Source organism: Cebidichthys violaceus, unplaced genomic scaffold (genome assembly GCF_023349555.1).
Source record: "Cebidichthys violaceus isolate CVI_PGR_0920_01 unplaced genomic scaffold, fCebVio1.0.p SCAF_19, whole genome shotgun sequence".
In the NCBI taxonomy this organism is placed as follows: Eukaryota; Metazoa; Chordata; class Actinopteri; order Perciformes; family Stichaeidae; genus Cebidichthys; species Cebidichthys violaceus.
Window position 1 is genome coordinate 3,166,886 of NW_027176361.1, and position 19,550 is coordinate 3,186,435.

General features: G+C 43.0%; 1 protein-coding gene across 7 annotated transcripts in view; it reads left to right on the forward strand.

Moving 5' to 3' along the window:
- Positions 1–19,550, forward strand: part of htr2cl1 (5-hydroxytryptamine (serotonin) receptor 2C, G protein-coupled-like 1) — a 96,069-nt gene that overhangs the window by 13,379 nt on the left and 63,140 nt on the right. For 3 of the 7 annotated variants that reach the window (XM_068713243.1, XM_068713248.1, XM_068713249.1), the window contains exons 2-3: positions 7,068–7,128; positions 15,751–15,877. The exons of 2 other annotated variants lie outside the window; for them this stretch is intronic. The gene's annotated coding sequence lies outside the window, so the exon portion shown is untranslated. The remainder of the gene's footprint in view (positions 1–7,067; positions 7,129–15,750; positions 15,878–19,550) is intronic. 2 more of the 7 variants (XM_068713247.1, XM_068713244.1) reach the window with 2 other exon arrangements.

Here is a 19,550-nt window from a genome sequence, read left to right on the forward strand (position 1 = left end):
ATGCTGCTTATTCTTCTTGATGATTGAAAGAGTGAATAAAGAGCTACCCGGCTCTCCTTTGAAACAACTCCCCGATCAGAATCATTGATGTAATGGACACACAGTCCAGCTGGTGATTATTAAACTTTAACTTGACCTGCAGTGCTGTTTCAGTTTCTCCTCACACATCCCCACTTAGCTGCTTGCCTCGACTTCTTCAAACTCCCCCCCCCCCCCCCCCAACATTGCATTGTGCTGCACTGATTAATAAACCATGAAGAGAATGCACCATTTGATTGATCAATGGCTGTCATCTTCTGAGCTGATTCTGACAGAACCCCACACATTTTGCGTCATAAATTTGTTGAGATTAAATTTAGGTTGTAAAAGTGATTATTTATTTCAACATTAGCAGTATTTCCAGTCCCAGCTATTGTCAAGGGGGGAGGGGGGGGGGCTATGTTATACTGTGCTTCGGCTTGATTTATTTCTCCTTCAGTACTTATTTACTACATCTTGTAAATTACAGTCTAAGTCTTCAGGATATCTGAATTAGACCTCTTGCTTGTACGTCAAGAAAAATTGCAAAAACGTCCGTTCCTCTCGTTGCATCGCAAGTACATGTGTGCTGATGTCAGTGGAGATCTTGGTCTCTCTGCTATTTCTACAATTAATATCTTTAATTTATGATTCCTTGGTGCAAAATTGCTGTAGACGCTTAAAACAGATGTTAACCACAAAAATTTGAAGTTGCTGAATTTGTCGAAAGTTGTCGCTGCAACAAATCATCATTATCTACATTTTACAAGCCAAGATGGACACATTTTATATGGCCAGTGGCTGAGCTTGAGGCTGGATTTCCCTCTCAATCCACTAATGTTCATATCGAGCTGCCAAACAGTAGAGCTAAATTTCATCTCTGCAACAGGGAATTGCAAGAAAATGGCATTTGTGTTCAACCAACCGTACCTGGATAAAGTTTTAAAAAGGCTAAAACTCCGAGATTAGCATGTAGCATTGCAATCGTTTAAGCTGAATATTGGATTACGGTTTTCTTTTTATACTCTGTCTTGTCTTAAACATCTAAAAGAAGGCTTGGAAACTCTGAGATGTGTCTTTTTTTTCTTTGCCAAGGATTGATTGACTGCGCCCACCAAAGCAGAGCCGGCTAATATTCCCCAAGTCAAATCCCCTCTACATCTGGCCCCCAGCCAGACGAAAGCAACCGCTCAGACAGTGTCTGGAATGGCTTAGGGAGATTTCAGCTCCGCTTTAGATCTGCTGCACAAGTTTATGCCCTTTCGTTTGTGATGCGTGAAGACAAAAGGGAATATCCTCCCGTAACGGCCTGACTTGACTTCACATGGCGAGAATTTACAAAACTCGAAAAAACAAACAAGGAATAGATTTTTATCTGTCTTTCGAGTCTACTTCACTTGATTAATTATTCATAGAACGGTTAGAGTCTGGAAATATTCATCTGGCACCAATACAAAAGTGTGTTTATAGAACGTATTTGTTGTTTTGCACATTCATTATTATACGTTTGCAGTACATGAGCACATTACACTCAAACACTGCAGTAGCAGTGCAGTAGTAGTGCTTTTTTCCACCAGTCAATTAAAAACAAAAAAGAAAACTACTGCAAATACACTGTAAACTCATCTATTTATGCAATTCTGTATATTCAGAAGTCTGTGTGAGTTAATTAGATGAATTTGATTTGGGTAACGAACAATTTTGATGCCATTTAAACAAATCTGATCGTAATTAATGGACTAAATTGTTCTATCTCGTTCTTTGTGTCCCACTGGCTAGCTAATTGGCGCCGTTGCGCGCTGTTAGCACTGTTTGCGCGCTGTTTGTAATGTTTGCTGTTAGCACTGTTTGCTGCTAGCACCGTTTGCTGTTAGCACCGTTTGCTGTTAGCACTGTTTGCTCCTAGCAATGTTTGCGCGCTGTTAGCACTGTTTGCTGTTAGCACTGTTTGCTGTTAGCACCGTTTTCTGTTAGCACTATTTGCCGACACATCAGTGTTTAGAGCCGTGTGCATACAGGCAATCCAGGCTCTATGGGTTTGGACTGCTGTGGTATTGGCCAATCACACGTCTCATTAAATTAAAGAACTCTTGCAGTGATTGAGTACCAGAAAAAACATAGAAATAGTGTTTTTTTCCTATCTGGGCACAAAAAGGATCAATTGCAATTATTGTTTGACTGGATATTCAATATTACTTGGCACTGGGTCATTTCGGTCGATACCTTTTAAGTTATTGAGTTCCAATACCGAGCCATAGCATACGTTGGCTGCATATATACTGTATCTGGAGAAGAAAAAGTCGAATGTGTTGAAAGAATATAAATGACATTGGAAAAACGACGAAGACAACAAAAAAACGCTCAATTTCTTTTTCCACTGCAATCAAAAGTGTCATCTAATTCCCTATTTTGGAATTACAAAAAGACACAAGGGCAATCAGTGAAAGAGAGAGAAAACAGCAGATGGTGAGAGAAAAAGAGAATGACTGTGAGAGAATGCCAAGGGCAATAAATCAGAGAAATAGACAACAAGCAAAGGAAAATAAAAAGGAAATTGAGACAGACAGCTTAAACTAAACATCAGCCAAGGTCTTCTCAAAGTAGCATCTCTCTAACAGCGAGTGAATCAGCCACTCCAAACAAAGACATCAATACACATCACTTTTTATCAAGAAGAGAAGACATTCTCAGTGGTAGATAAGTTTAATCACTGCGGTGGGGAAAATGATTTGAGCACATTCACCCAAGTACTGTTTAGTTCAATTTTGAGGATACTATTTACACCTCACCATTCATTTGAGTTCTGTAGCTGCTAGATCATTTGCAAATTCAGACTTTTTAACAAATCATACGATCAATTTAGGTTAGCTTAAACTCAGTAAACAACCCAACCGGCTACTAATGTGTTATGAATTAAATACGTTATGTTCTTTTTGGCCACTTGAGGGCAGCAGAAACGAGCTGTAAACATTGACCTTATAAAGTCGTTATGGCTAACGTGTTAGCGTATTTACTTAGCAACGTTACCTCTCATTTTCGTCCATTTTTTGTCCAATATTCACACTCCTTTTAGCTCTGTTTTGCTAACTCCTAAGGGAGATATGTGGCTCTTTAGCTGCTCAATGCTCCACTGCGTTCACCAGCTAAGCGCTAACTTTGCCGTTTGGTGCCGTGCAAGTAGCGTGCGGTGAGCTTTTCACCGAGAACCCGTCTCAGAGTGTAGGCTAGTTGAACTACCTTGGAAAGCCAGCTAATTGATAGCTAGAGGCTGCTATAGGTAGCTTAAACTCTGGAAAGGTCATGTGGGCTAATTAGCGAAGAGTCCAGCAAGGGTTTGATGATACATTACTTTAAATTATTGCCTGAACTGTGAATACTAAATGATTTCAGAGGCTATCACCTCTGTTCTTGTTTGACTCCATAACTTCATCATAGTAGTAATTGTATTAGCGTGACTCCCAGCCTTTCCAATTCTTTTAGTTAAACTTTCCCCAGACCTCCGTGCTCTTGGCGAGGTGTTTGTCTGGATGTATGAGATTAAAGCGAAAGAGATGGAGGCAGGATAACTATATGAGGAAAAACTGTGGTCTTATCTGCCTTAGATCCATGTATTAACTGCCAGTCAAACAGTTTTTGGCTGGCATATAGTTTGTAGTTTCTTTACTTCAGGCGATAATTATCATGGTAGTCAACGCACAGCGGCAGTTCCTCTATTCATTCGATCGTTGCAGCTGCTGGTGGAAACTATCTCGGTGCAAGATGCAACAGCCGCTGGGTGTTTACAGCAGCAACACGTAAAGCTTTTGTCGGTTCAATCGCGATGATATCGTTTGGTGTTAGGGAGTAGATTTATTGATTTCAAAATTGGCACATAGCCTTTACTCTCTCTCTCTCCTTTTCTGCTTTCTCCGCCATTGATTTTCCTCTCAGCATCTCTCCTCAACTTCCATCCTACTTCACGCTCCCTCCTCGCTCTCTACCCGTTGCACCCTTATTCCCTTATTGTCTCCCTCCGTCTCACCCTTGCTTTCGCCCCACCAGTCCTGTAAATCCTAACCCTGGCTGCCCGTGAAGGGGGAATAAGAGACCAGGTGTTGAGTCGTTCTTTTCATCCCCGTCACTCTGGGATTGTCTCCGTTAGCTTCGCCCTCAGGCACAAGGCGGCTCGGCGGCGGCAGGAGGAGGAAAGAAATTGGTCCACTCGTTGTTCGGATTGTTATTCACACTCATTTGTCTTCCCCTAACAAAATTATCTGTCTGATCCTATCAGTTGCTATCTGTTTACCCCATCCTACTGCCGCCTATGTGTTGTGTTGTACCACGCCGGATATCAACAACAGAGTCAGGCCCCTGTTACTGGCTGATTTAAAGGGACTTCTGTCGATATAAATTATATTAAAAGAGTTTTTATGAAGTGATATTTAGTTTGAAATCAGTCAAAATATATTTCACGTATTGGATTGAGTTAAATATTGATAGAAGCTCTCTGCTATTTCCTTTCAAAATGAATTGAACTCCTGCAGAACGCTCACATTTCTTAGCTTCCTTAAAAGGGCTCCGCGGGGTCTCCACACCAAAACACATGACTTCGTATCTGCAGCTGTGTGGTCGACGCAAATGCTAAACATTTAAGATTTTGTCTTTTTTAAAAACAACTTAGGGGTCAGAAAAGGCTCCAGTAGAATCCATATGTCTGTCTCTCAGTTAATGTTATTACCAATGTCTGACGAGTGTGTTAATAACATCCATATTTACATAGGCTACCTTCACCAAAATAAGAGCGTGAGACCTAAAATTATTAACCTGAAAATCAAACAAAATGACTAACGCTGCCCAAATAATGAAACCCAACCTTAAGACTAAAAGTCTGTAGCCACGCTATGGTCCCTTTAAGGCTGCTCAGCACACAATGGGAATATTAGCATGCTGTTGTTTAGCAGATAATAATGCTTACTGTGTTGACCATCTAAGATTCACATGCTTTTATGATAGCGTCTGCTAACTAGCAGTAAAAACAAAGTGCAGCTGAGGTTAATGCAGGATCGTAAAACATAATTATCCATCCAGCAGTTGTTGAGAGATGACTGAGAATGCCGTCCTTGGAGCTAAAATACAAAATCATTGGCATCAGTGTGTAATCAAAAACAGGATAGTGACCCAAATAGATAGTCTGAACTACATAATGCACTTTTCTTTTTACTTTTTAAAGCATTTCGTAACAATAAAAGCTGTTGAAAGTCAAAATGAAGTCTTAATCAACCAAAAACAGCTATTTTCCGGTTTAATTACTGCGTAATCCTTTGCCCAGATAACCAGAACAGTGTACGATGAGCTGTTTGATGCTAACTCGATAGCTTCCACGATATTAAAGGGATCGACAGGAAGTCGGTGTACAAAACGTCAACGTGCTAAGTAACGCCGTCTGGGCTGAGCGAGGAGCTTTTAGCCGGGAGTTGAAAGTCACATCCTCAGCAGTCCCCAAATCCTGGTGCCAAGTTCCCACAATGCCCCTGGGCGCCGGTCGCTCGGCCGTTCGCCACTGAGATACGCGAGTGTTTGTGTGCCGGCGGTCTAGACACTTTTATCCTGAGACAAAAAAAAACAACACACACACACACACACACACACACACACACACACACACAAGACAAGTGTAGATGACCACATGACCAGTCCGGTGTAATTGTTCCTGCTGTCACCCTCCGGCCATGGCAGACTAATGTGAACCCACGCACACACACACACACACACACACACACACACACACACACACACACACACACACACACACACACACACACACACACGCAAGAGAAAGTGTTAGCTTGTCAGATTCACGCTGTCAAACAGCATGGGGTTCAACTTGGGTTTTAGTGTGTGTGTGTGTGTGTGTGTGTGTGTGTGTGTGTGTGTGTGTGTGTGTGTGTGTGTGTGTGTGTGTGTGTGTGTGTGTGTGTGTGTGTGTGTGTGTGTCCACATGAACCCAACTGAGTGTGTCTCACTCTGTCCATCTCTATGTATGTCTCAACAGACTGTGTGAACAGATGCCTGCTGCCTTCCCGTTACTGCCACTTTGAAGGTGCCACTGGTGCGTTCATGAACACACACACACACACACACACACACACACACATATATACAGCCATGTAGGGACACGCATATTTACACACACACACACACACACGCACATATGCCAGTTAGAAAAACATAAAAGTTGGACTGACTTCCAGCTGATGTGCATACATTTCCCAGCATTCCAAACATTCTGGGTGGTCCGTGTGTTTTCCAGCATTACTCATCTGTTGATAGAAGCGCTGCTGAATTCATCTCTTGAGGGGGATTTAAAGGAGCATTTCAGCTCAAAAGACGGAGTCGCACCACCATTTAAAGCAGCCAAGTCGATTCATTTTGATAGAATCGGCAATCGGAGAACAAAAAAATCTATTGTAGCTTATGTTGTAGCGTACGTTACGTCACTCAAAGCGCAGCCAGTGTCATTCATTATGCCTGACTTTAAGCCTTAATGTAATTTAAACTGTTGTCATCAACGGGAACATTAGCACCAAAACCACCAAAACTTTTGTTTCGTGCCAGGCTGTGCATTTTACCACGGAGGTCTATGGGGATTGACTCGCTTTTGGAACCTGCCTCAAGTGGTCATTTTGGGGAACTGCAGATTTTTTTGGCGCTACCGGAGATTCCCACTTGGTTAGCATGTAAGCGGTTAGCTCGCCGCTATCGCTACGAGAAGTCACGACCTCACCGAGCCCTCCAGAATCCACTTTGCATGAGCCAAACGTCTCTTGCGAAGTCTTCCGGTGGCCATCTTGTCTTGTGTAGTAAACAGTCGAAAGAAAACAGGAAAATGCTGTCTTTATCCTTTTTTGATTTAAGGCAATGCATTTAAAAAGCCAGGAAAAAAACTCATAACTATGTTCCAACAGCTACTGTAGCGGTGTTTCTTACAGTTCATCAGTTTTGTCTACACACAGTAAGATATCTCTCTTTACTTCCTCTCTCTCTCTCTCTCTGTCTCTCTCTCTCTCCAGTGGGAACCAGTCGGCCTTCGTCTTCCTCTGCGTGTGGTTGTGTGTTCGTCCGTCTGTCTAGGTGAGGAACTCACTTTTGCTCTGCTGTGCCGTTGATAAGCGCCGCCAAAATCCACACTGCCTCGCTCTAATCTGAGAGCTTTAGGAATGTGTTTGCTCTCCTCGCTGGAGGAAGTGAAACACACTCACACAATATGTTGTACTTGGTTGTGCCGTATGACCTCCTCCGTCTTGGTTTGCGTCCAACACTTTTCTTCCTCTCGTACGCCGAACATAATATTTTGTCAGATGTATTTACTTAAGTCAGGGACACGTGTTATGATTGTTGAACTGGTTGTAGTTGTGACATTGGCGCCACGAGTGACGGGATCAAGTTTGTTTTATATGGGCCAGTTAGTGTTGACAGCTGGTCGATGATAAGCTAATTTAGTCTTGGATGTTTGGAGGATTTTAATCAGATGTTTTCTGATTAACACTCTGAATCCAGACCTCTGCATGTGGATAAAATAAAGAAACTGCTGTGAAGTCTGATGATACTCTATATGTTTCTTCTCTTTTCGCCTGAAAATAGTCCCCCAACAAAAGCATTATTTACTTCAATTTGAGTAACTTTTCATAAAACCTACAGTGCCCAGCTTGGAAAAAATGAAGCTATATATTTGTGTACTCATTTTAAAGTTTCAATACTTAAGATTTCACCCATATTTACTGGGTTCAACAGCAAATGCAGTTTATTGCGCCAGGTCCCAGAATTCAGGGGGGCAAACAAAACGATCTATCGTCGATTCATTAAACCGGTCGGGTAATAATTGACCCTTGGCTAAGCCCCGCCCACCGCTGCTACTCTATCAGACTGTCAGAGCTACATTACCATGGAGCCCACACTGTCACTAACTGCACTCCCTCAAGAAATATAAAAAATTTTGGAAAAACAAAAAAGTTTTTAACGTGGAGCTGCAGCAGAAGTAAATGTTCGGTTAGCATTAAGTCACCACAGACTTCTAGTGAACAATCTTGCTAATATATATATATATATATATATATGTATAATGCAATACTTGTAGTAGTGGACCCACTGGCTCAATTACCATTACCTCATCAAATCTTTATAAATATTACTTTATAGATGTAAGTATCCAGTTGGAAATAAGGGTCGAGTGCAACAGAAAGAGTAGGAAAGTCAGAAAGCGACGCAAAATTATAAAATCTCAACTAAAATTGTCACTTGATATGAACAAAGAGCATCATCTGTCATTGTAATTTGAGGCCCGTCTCTTCCCTTTACATCTTTTTTTTTTTTTCTCACCTGTTCTCCTTTGATCCTCTCAAACATTTGTCACAGCAGGAGAACGCTTTGATAACCGCCAGACATCGTGGCAGAACATCATCGCGAGAGTAAACGTCGTGACGATAAATTACTTTACATCAGAGCCTCGGACACGTCAGCCACACTTCAAAGTCATCTCGCATATTACATTTTTTTTTTTTTTTTTTCCATCAAAGAGCATCACTGTTCTTCTTCTACTGCCTGCTCTCTCACTCAAACACCAGCTCTTCTTCTTTGACACCTTTCATTTTGACGGTATCCATACCGGTGCTAAAACAAAGACAAATGAATTTGAACATGATGAGCAGCGGACGCATGGATTCAAACATTCTCCCCATCTCTTATCCGCTCATTCCCACATGTGCTTCGTCGCTTTTGCACTTTTGTTTGGGAGGATTAGCATTATCTGTTGTTTGTCACCGCCCACCTTCACACTGCAGAGGCAGATACGTTTATTGGGCAATTTTGACACCGGGTAATTGGATCGCGGCTTTTTATACATCTGCCTTCAACAAAAAACAAAACAAATCTCTGCCTCTGGATGAGTCAAAAGTGAGCACCCGAATACCTGATGGAGGGGTCAGTGATTGGTTGAAGGGTACTTCAGTACCTCCTGAGCTTTTGCAGAGGACAAAATGAGAGCGCTAATTTAAATAGAGAAGTAATCGAATCACCATGACGAGCAGGTAGTCGCAGATTCTTCTGCCTCTGCGGGAGCATTAGTGACTTTCAGGTTCCATTCGTTCCGTGCTCTTCCAGCTCATCCAAGTTATGATCTTCAGTACTTAAACTTTCACTGTTTTTTAACCTCTCTCTTTGAAATATCCTGTACTTTTTAGATGCTTGTTGTGTTGGAGGTATAGCAGTGTATTGAAAATAAACAGAAGAACCGCATAACTAACATGAGCAACAATGCAATTAGGGCTGTACTGACGAAGGATATTGCGCCACTTGCCGAAACTTGAAACCACTCCAAGTGGTATTAATTTCCTGTTTTGGTTGCACAATATTGGACTACCGTAGTGCCGTAAATGGAGCCTTCATTTCCCCTAAAGATCGTACCCAGTGTCAGACAGAATAAGGGAAAGTGAGGCTGATAGGGAACCAATCCAAACGGTGATGGTGTCATTATTCCGTTACCTTTGCTTCCAGTCTTTATGCTAAGCTTAGATAACTGCCTGCTGGCTGGAGCTTGATCTTCTCATCTAACATTGCAGATTTAGCTTAAAAGTCAGCATTAACATAAAATAACAGTTCGCATTCAATCCACACAAGACCATCATCATTATCATGTACTTACGCTCGCTGCTAACTCGCCTGCAGGCTGTTATGTCTGGTGTGGCTCCGGTGCTGCTTTGACATTGCTCAGTGAGGATGCACTTACGATCAAAGTCAAAGCAGTGAGCTCCATGAGCAGATCTGCATAAAGCAAACCCACTCACATTGTCATAACCATTAATTAACATTTCGTACCAAACAAAAAAGAATTATCCTGAATGAACGGCTGCGCTGGAGAATACACCGGGCTGTACAAGTATCAAAGTGGGGTTTTAAATGGGGAACAAAGGCATCACATGAAAATGAAAGGGAGAGGCGAAGAAGTGGACGAAGGCTTGCAGGGAAAGATGGAGTTTGAATTACTGATGGGAAGTGATGCACAGATGGCGGGAACAGTTAGCTGATTAAAAGAAGCAGCCTGTTGTCCATCGTGCCCTTTTTGCCCGTTGGCTTCCACTTCACAGATCTAGAGTTTCACCATTTGTGCCACTGATACAAATTACCGTTTTGTTCATCGTCCTCTGCGAAGCAAAAGGGACTCGAATTCTGCCTGTGATAAGACAAAACACAAAACGATGACAGTGAAAGCGGCGGGAGAAAAGAGACGGAGTGAGCGAGACGGCGCGAAAGCTCATGAATGAAGTGAGTAACGACAGCCGGGCCGAGAAACGACCGAACGAGGAGCGAGTGAGTGATGAGCGTGAGGAGGGAATGACAATGGAGCGATGATTCAGAGAGGAGTGGAGGGACGGATGAGGGAGGGGATGAGCGCCTCGCGTGATGAAGGTGCGGACCGGGCGGAGGGATAAATTAAGGGATGCGGAGGTAGAGGGACGAGAGGAGGCGTCGTCGGATGAGGGGGAGGTGATGAAGGCCGATGGAGGGACGAGGAACATAAAGCATAGAGTGGAATTTAACTACTGGAACGCCTTCTGGAGAAGTAAATCTACTGGAAATCAATTTTTTTTGGAGTATCGCAAATATGTCACAAGTTGATATTGAAAAAGAAGCCGTTCAGCAGCTGTTGCTCTGCCCTCGTCTCGATGCATCTCTTAGGATAGTTAGGATAGTTAGGATAGGATAGATAGGATAGATAGATAGGATAGATAGGATAGATAGATAGGATAGATCTCAGCGTACACCAAACGTCTAACCCCCTCGTATCTAACAGAAGATGTTCCTCTTGTCACGAAAGGTGACACTCACTCCCCGCAAGGAGACATAAAGCTGCCTCTGCAGTCTTTTCTGCATAAACAAAATGCAAATCAGCCGCTCAGACGAGCGTTACACTCTCATAATTACTTCTGCACTTTGGCTTCATCTCCAGCAGAAATGCAGGGATAAATTCAGGAATGTGGTGATTTCTATTTACAATAAAGACGTGGCGGAGGACTTCATCAAGACGTATTTTTATGTGTTCGTCAATACCCTCTCTAAGGGGAATAATCAGCTTGAGGCCAAATTTCAATTGCAAACGTTTGTGTGCGTAAGCAAGTTTAGCAATTTACAGCTTTACAGCTCTAAAGGTGCTGATGCTAGAATCACATTATACGCTGCTATGCAACTCATCCTCATACAACGGTTTGTTTGATATTTTACAGAGAGTTAACTTTCATTTTTCATGCGTTCTCCTAAAAAATGCCCAGCATTGCTGTGCGTGCACCTGCAGTGCAGAGCCTGTTGGGGAAGGGAACTACATGGTTAGGTTCAGGAGAAGGTTGTGATTTGTTTGGTGGTGTTACTTAAATACAGATTACATGACAGATAATTCAACGTTGACGTCTGGTTCAACCCTGTCAAAATGTCCATACAATTAAACTGCACTCTCAGGAACAAAACTACTTGGTTAGGTTTAGGGAACAAAACTACTTGGTTAGGTTTAGGGAACACAATTACTTGGTCAGGGTTTAGGGAACAAAACTAATTGGTTAAGTTCAGGGAACAAAACTACTTGGTTAGGTTTAGGGAACAAAACTACTTGGTTAAGTTTAGGGAACAAAACTACTTGGTTAAGGGAACAAAACTACTTGGTTAGGTTTAGGGAACACAATTACTTGGTAAGGTTTAGGGAACAAAACTGCTTGGTTAGGTTTGTAAAAAAAAAAACGTACAAAAATTGAAACAAAACAAAAACGCAACAAAAGTACTTGGTTCACATGGGACAAGAACGGTCGTCTCCTGAGTGAAAGTCCTGTGTTGTCCTTCAGAATCATCCATTCAGAACAGAACTCACAGGCAGACTGGGATGTTTAACTGTAATGTCTATAGAGTCGTTTTACAAACTGTCAAAATGTGCCACTGCATGTCAAGAGCACACTATGTAGGCTTTCCCTGCCAACGTATCACTGTTAGACCTCCTCACTCGGTGGAGGAGCTCCCACATCTCTGCTTGAGTGTGGGCCAAGTAGATTCGTATCCACAGCCGGTGTAGTTAGGGCCTAGTAGTCATATGACTGGGCAGCACTGCTGAAAGCCCGTTCTTATTTCGCTCCATGTAGCTGCACAGATGCTTTGCTTGCACAGAGCACAAGCACTACTTGTTTGTCAGCACTGAACTGTTGAACGTATGCATTCATGCATCTGATGCTTCCAGATTCCGCCCTCGCTGTGTTGTGATGATTGATCACCAACACGGAGATGAGTGACTTTTCCACTGATCTGATGAAAATCGTCCAGCTGTGAGGTATTAAAAAAACAGGTTGGAGGCCTCTGTCCCCCGCAGATGATCAGCAGCTGCTGTCAACCACTGATGGAAATTAAGTCCTGACAGTCCTGTTTCAACTCCCTCTTTGAATTTAATACACTGTGCTGTTTTTACTTGAACTCCTGCTTTAATATCCGTGCGTTAGATTTCATTTGTCAACATTTTACCTCCAAATTTGATGCAACAATTGTGCTCCTTCATGTATGGTCTCACCTCCTCCATCACAATCGTTCAGTCTAGCTCTAACAGATGCTTTCAGCCCCACCTGAGCGGACCGACCGCTTGGTGGTTGAAGATTAATGGAGTAAAGGCAGGAAGGTGGAAAAGATGCGGAAAAATGACTGAATGGAGTCAATGAAGAATTAGATGACGGACAGTGGAGGAGCAGGGAGACTGAATGCACATTAGAGGGGAGGAAGAGATGGCAGGAACGATGAGGGAGGTGAAGAAGAGACATTCATAATGGAGACAATTGAAAGAAAAATGTCCGTATCAGGGAACAAAATACTTTTTTTTTAAGCGGCAAGACTCCTTCTAATCCTTATGAATAATAAAACCAATGAATCACATCAAACACCCTCTTTTGGAATTATTTAGTTCAAGCATTTAGTTCTGCAATTGCCATCCAATGTGTTTACATCCTATTACTAATCCTCTGTATGGTAGTTTTATTTTTTAGTGGCGGGGTCTGCCATCTTCTCATAGACATGAGCCTCACTGTGTCGCAGCTGTATTAAGTCACAGTTAATGCAAACCAAACATTTCCTATTGATTCAAATTGAAAGCATTCAACTGGTGAAACAGGGCTGGTTTTTATTGTGAAAAGGTTTCTATCCGGGAAAAGCCATCTAGAGGACAAATCGGCCATTTGGGACAAGAGGGAGCAGTATATCTGAAGTACAGCAGCTCAAGGAGAGTTGGAGTTGGAAGTGGTATTAAGACAGACACAAGATCTGGAAGCAAACATAGCTCTTGACACAGTGTAGGCAGGAAACAGAAATAACATACACGGTTGATGCAAACGGAGAAGGAACACAAACAAACTGGAAGGAAATGGAAAATCAAAAGGAAAAATGTAGAGGCAGAGAAAGCCTGACAGCAAACAGAAAGAGACAGCGTGGAAGGATCAAAACAAGGAAGAAAAAAACATAGAGCGACTCAAGGAATTCCAAAAAATAACCCAAGAGATATTAGAGGTTCTATGAAGACTTTAAATCACTACATGCTGTTCTGGTATTCAGATATTCTGTGACTCATTTTGTCCCTGTTTATAATTCATGCCAGCACAGTTTGTGGTCAGCTGAGAGCGATGTCAGAGAGGAGGGGAAGTGCGTCCGATAGCCGGCGACGAGCTCTCCAGTTAGAGAATCAATGGAGGGGAACGAGTTTGACCCTCCACCTTTGAGCGTGTCGCCGACGAGACGGCAGCAGACCGACAGAGCGTGAAGTCATCAGCCTCTTCACCCTGTGTTTTTATGCAGATGACAGCACTTTCTCTGTCTCACTTAGCTGTTTACATAGCTCTCTCTCTCTCTCTCTCTCTCACTCCCTCTCTCGCTCTCTCTCCACCATATTGGACCGCTGTGTGTCTGTCTCCCTCTCATTCAAAGTGCGATGTGCTGCAGCCGACTCTAGCAGGATGCGCTGGCGGCCTGCGATGAGGAGGTAAAGGGGGAAGGTGTGAAACCGAGGCGCATATTTATTTTTCTCCTCCTTCTAGCTCCCACAGTGTTTCAAAAGAAATCATTCCCTCTCTTTCTAGCCTTTTTTTCTGGTTATATCCTGATTTCAAAATGGAAACGTGAGGTGTATGAAGCTTGATGCTTCTTTATATGAATGGTAACATAAGATGTAGGATTTTAGGTTGGCGTCGGACTGAAAAAGCGGTATATCATCACTGAACAAAATCCAATTTGCATTGTTTAACACTTCCCTTCCTTCTTTCCAATTTCTGGGATTGTCATTCATTCCTCAATCTCTTTTTTTGTCTCCTTTTATTTTCTCTCCCTCCTTCTCTCTCCCATCACATCCTCCGTCATTGAAATGAACAATAACTCTGTGTAAGCTTTGTGTCGGTTATGGTCACTTTTACAACACAAATGGGTCTCTCTGTCTGTGTGATCCCCTGTGCACGTGCCGGTAAGACCTGCATGCATCCATGCATGAGTGGTCATACACACACACACACACACACACACACACACACACACACACACACACACACACACACACACACACACACACACACACACACACACAAACAGCAGGTTTCCCTGAGGTATTTTTAGTCATGCAAATCTTGTTTGTTTGGACCTGCAGTCACGCAATGCTGTGTAGGTGTGTGTATAATTATTTGTTTGACATTGTAATACACAGATGAGTCTGTGCGTCCTCTTTGTGTATGTGTGTGTGTGTGTGTGTGTGTGTGTGTGTGTGTGTGTGTGTGTGTGTGTGTGTGTGTGTGTGTATATATGTGCACATGCATGGGCTAGATAGTGCGGTAGGTCGACTGTGCATGTGTTTTTGGGTAAACCAACGCAATCTTAATATAAAGCGGTGAAACTCTGTGTTTCTGTCTGTGTGTTCTTCGCATATCTTCAGAACCGTTCATTCGATCTACTTCACATTTGGCGGGTGTATTGACGGGGACCCTAGGATGTGCAGTGTCGACGTTGGTGCGATTTGGACCCGCGACATATTCTGCATTTTCATGGCAACGAGTCAAGAGTTTGGTCTCTAGAAAGGTTCTGGTTTCCGTTTGCCGTCTAAGTAGTATTGAGTAATCCTCTTTGAGCAAGTGTCGGGTTGATTTGCAAGATTGATATTGTTAACTTTGAATAAACAAGCAAACACCGCTCTGTGCAGGAGAGGGGGCGGGGCTTCAGTGCTCCGTAGGATCGAGCATTCTATCGTCCGTAGAAGGGATCTCTGACTGCACTTCGTTTATTTATTTGTTTTTATTCTAGTCTGCGCGTTGGAGTCGGAGCTGAAGTCAGAATGTCGGTTATAAAACGATTACTTTTGTCCATGTCAGGGGGTCTTTAAGGATTTGAGATATTGATTGTACTGCACCAACCTTTTGATACATATCACCAAAAACAAAAATACCTTTTCGTGATGGCAAGAAGCTTCATGATCTGCTGCAGATCTGCTGAATTTTGTCGAAGAGCGCTCGTTAAAGCTGACTGACGTGTTTGGTTGAAGTAGTGGACTATTTCTGCAGTAGTTTCATCAATATTTCAGGTTGGTGTAAGAAGCCTTTATTGATTTCAAAACCATTACTCAGGGAGTTAGTTAAACGTCAGCGATTAAAGGTGTGATGATGAACAGAAACTGTGATAACAGCTTTTTTCTTTTTCTTTTTTTTTACAAAGGAAAATGGTGTGAGAGACAAAGAAGGACAGCCAGGAAGACAGAGAGAGAGAGGGAGCAGCCAGTCGTACATCACTCGGTGCATATTAAGGCTTGTTAGCTTGTGCTCTTCAACTGAGGCCAGCTACTGTGAGTGGAATCCAATATCTCATCTCTAATAGCTACACACATTAACACACACATACACAATGAAACATAATAGTTATTGGCATCTGCACTTTCAGTGTATCGATGAAAGTCCCCTCCAAAAAAAAAAGAAGGATATCGGTTCTTCTTTGTGTTGGAAACAACCACGATTATCAGCAGTGAGGTTCCATGGACGCTACACGGAACATCACCCCGGAGGAACCACCGCCAAGGTGCTTGGCCTTTTTCCATGAATTATCGACAATTAGCTGAAGCATAGTAGGCCAGAAAAAAAAAAAGCCAGAATTTGGAGTCATTTTAGGAAATGGCACTGTTCTCCCCGCTATAGATAGCTTAAGAATACAATTGTGCGGAGTGAAATATTGTTAACTGTTAACAAATCAAACTGTAATAAGAAGTGTTTACAATGTTTACTGAGGGAATAAATCAAGAGAGAAGTAGAGTCATGTTAGACTAGACTTCTATACAACCAGAGGAGTCGCCCCCTGCTGGACACTAGAGAGAATGCCGGTTTTACCTTTCAAAACCAGAGGTTGCCGCCTGTGTTACACGCAGTTACACGAGTTTGAGCTTAAAGATGTTAAACAGGCAGCGAGGGTCTATGTTGTTGAATTGCATTATGGGAAGTGTAGGATCCAGTATTTCTAACCCTTGACCCAATACTAGGGGCGAAACGTCAGGATATCTCAGCCTCTGCTTTTCTTTATGACTGTCTAACTCTTAATGGCTGCGGTGCCCTTTGAATGTTATTTTATATTACAGTGCTCAGCGGGGCTGTATTTGTTCACCCTGATGGCTACAGACCATCAGGTTTGGTCTGCCACTTGTTTTGGTTCTGCGCGCTCTGTGAACCATGTGTTCTGCAAAATGGGTCTAATTAGATTCATGTGGAACACAAATTCCAAAACGACGAGCTCCTCTGGTGCGGAAAGTGTTTGCTAGTGATGTTAACTACGTCATTTGTAGTTGAAGTAAAAGTTTTTAGGACTGAAAGGCTGCCGTCTTTTTTTTTTTTTTTTTAATCTTTGCTGTCAATCCGGCATCATCTTGAAGCGCAACTCCTGAGCTGCCTCCGTGATCAAAGGCGGAACAAATAACGCTGCTTCGTCCGTGCGTGTCAGAGACATGTTTGATATTCTTCACTGGTAACCGGATCAATTAGTTATTCTTGAACATTCACACACATCCACTAAACACACTCGACCACGGAGGCAGCAAAGAAAAACAATTCAAGTGTTTGATCTTTTACCGCAAAACACGGGATGATTTCTTCAGGCTAGCAAACACTCACACACACACACACACACACACACACACACACACACACACACACACACACACACACACACTCAGGGGTCATCTCAGCTACACCTCACAGCCTCCACCCACTCACACAAACAAAACACACACCTACACACAGCTCTTACCAGTCACAGTGTTCAATTGGGGTTTTTTTTCGGAGAAGCCCATAAGGCATGCTGGTTCTCGCACCCTTTCAGCGTCTTTCTGCACTTTTTGCACCAAATACCGACGCCGGTTTGCTGAAATGGACTTCTTCGGATGCAGAGACAAGGTGTCAAGGAGATGACGGACACTTTTCAGACCCGCTGACTCAGATCAGAGAAGGACTGGGGCCGTCTGGACCGCCAAAATCAGAGTGGATGTGAATATACTTGAAGGTTCTTGAACGGTCCCTGGAAGACAGGCAGACTATCTGCCAATATTTATTCACATCTTAGGGGTGACTCGGTGTGTGTGTGTGTGTGTGTGTGTGTGTGTGTGTGTGTGTGTGTGTGTGTGTGTGTGTGTCCTTCCCCACATCATCCACCATCTCAATCTGCTGACGATAGAGCTCCTTCAAACCTGAAAGCTTGCGGGTTCCTCACATTTTAGTATTATTTGTTAATCATCTCCGACATGCGATCATGCGATCTCTTGCACGTGTGCGTACTTCCGCGAGTGGGCGTGCACCTCTGCGTCTGTCCACGCCTAATCACGCATCCAACTGCAGCAAACTGCATGATATTTCGGGTTGCCAATTATGGCTGCACATGCTTAAGGATCTCTCGTGGTTGTGATGGTTCAGACCTTCTCAAAACACCTTTTATTACCTTTTTTTTAAAAAAAGCTTTTTTACAGTACATCGCCGCAAATCAACCACTTCTACACAGGCAGAGAGTTTGGTGAGTTCAATTTTGTTTTTGGCAATATTGTATGCCATGTCTTCAACGGCGACTTAAAGGCAGTTTCCTGTATTCACCGCTGCGTGTTTCATAGTTTGAATGAAGTGTGTTTGTGGGCAGCAGTGGTCATTGCGGACACACCTGGCGGAGATCTGCACTCTACTGAGTGGCCCTTTCTAGTTGCAGTTCTGTATTCACTAAAGCACGCACATCCAGACGATGAATACTAGGCGCTGCACAGATAATGCTCCCTTGAACATTTAATCGATTAATCTGCAGACTCTAATGTGCATTTAATCTCAACGTTTTATACTTTCGTGGAGCTAATGTTTGAGGCCTTGAAGCATTTCTAGAGTTGGTTTGCTGGATGTTGCACGTCCATCAGAAACACTGGATTGTTCGTGACACATACCTTTGAGAAGCATCGCACCGAGTTGTGACATCTGCAGGGTTGAATCGATGTTTGGCGCCTCGTTGATCCGTGATGTGAGTGGCGGTACTGTGTTCATTCAGCTTTTACGTGTCCTCAAAAAGACGGTCGCTAACAAAGTGTCTAAGTGAGACTACAAAACGTCATTGTACGTCAGAACCCAGGTTGTAAAAAAAACACCTTGATTTTCCATCAAATCACACACACACACACACACACACACACACACACACACACACACACACACACATCAGCACTGACTCAGTTGTTCCCGGGCGCAATTTGAGAACGACATAAAACAAGAAGAGGAAACTTGTGCTCTGACACAGCTTTTAATATAATTGCAAATTACTGCAGGGATGCCACACAAGCCCGGAGGTGGAGAATGACTCACTCACGTCGTACTAGCGTGTTGCTATTAGCCTTCTGACCCTGAAGGTCCGGTGGGAGAATCGTCTCTTACACACACACACACACACACACACACACACACACACACACACACACACACACACACACACACACGCACACACGCACACACACGCACACACACTTGCTTACCTGCATGTGCACATACTATCACACTCTCAGGCTCTTTTTCTTTCACACACGAATTTTAATCTGTTTGATTGCCACTTCCTCTAAAGCACACACACACACACACACACACACACACACACACACACAAACCGTCTTTAGTTTTCTATTCATATATTCAAAACTGCTTGTTTGCTTTCATGCGCTGATGTTTCCCCCGAAGGCCTGATTGTGCCGGTCTGTTCGGGGAGCCTCTCCGCTGTGTGCTGCACACACACACACACTCTCAGTTGTGCACACGTAAAGTTTACATGAAATCATGTGTGTCTGTGTTTCCTCTAACGTGTGTCGAATCTAATGAAGGTTGGCCGAAAGTAAAGAAATAAATGCGCCAGTGTTTTCTAAACCTGAAGTGAGAATGAAAAGGATGAGATCAAATTAAACACGAAGACACTTTGACAGAATATCCAAACGGAGAGCTTATCTTTTTGTTTTATTCTAATTT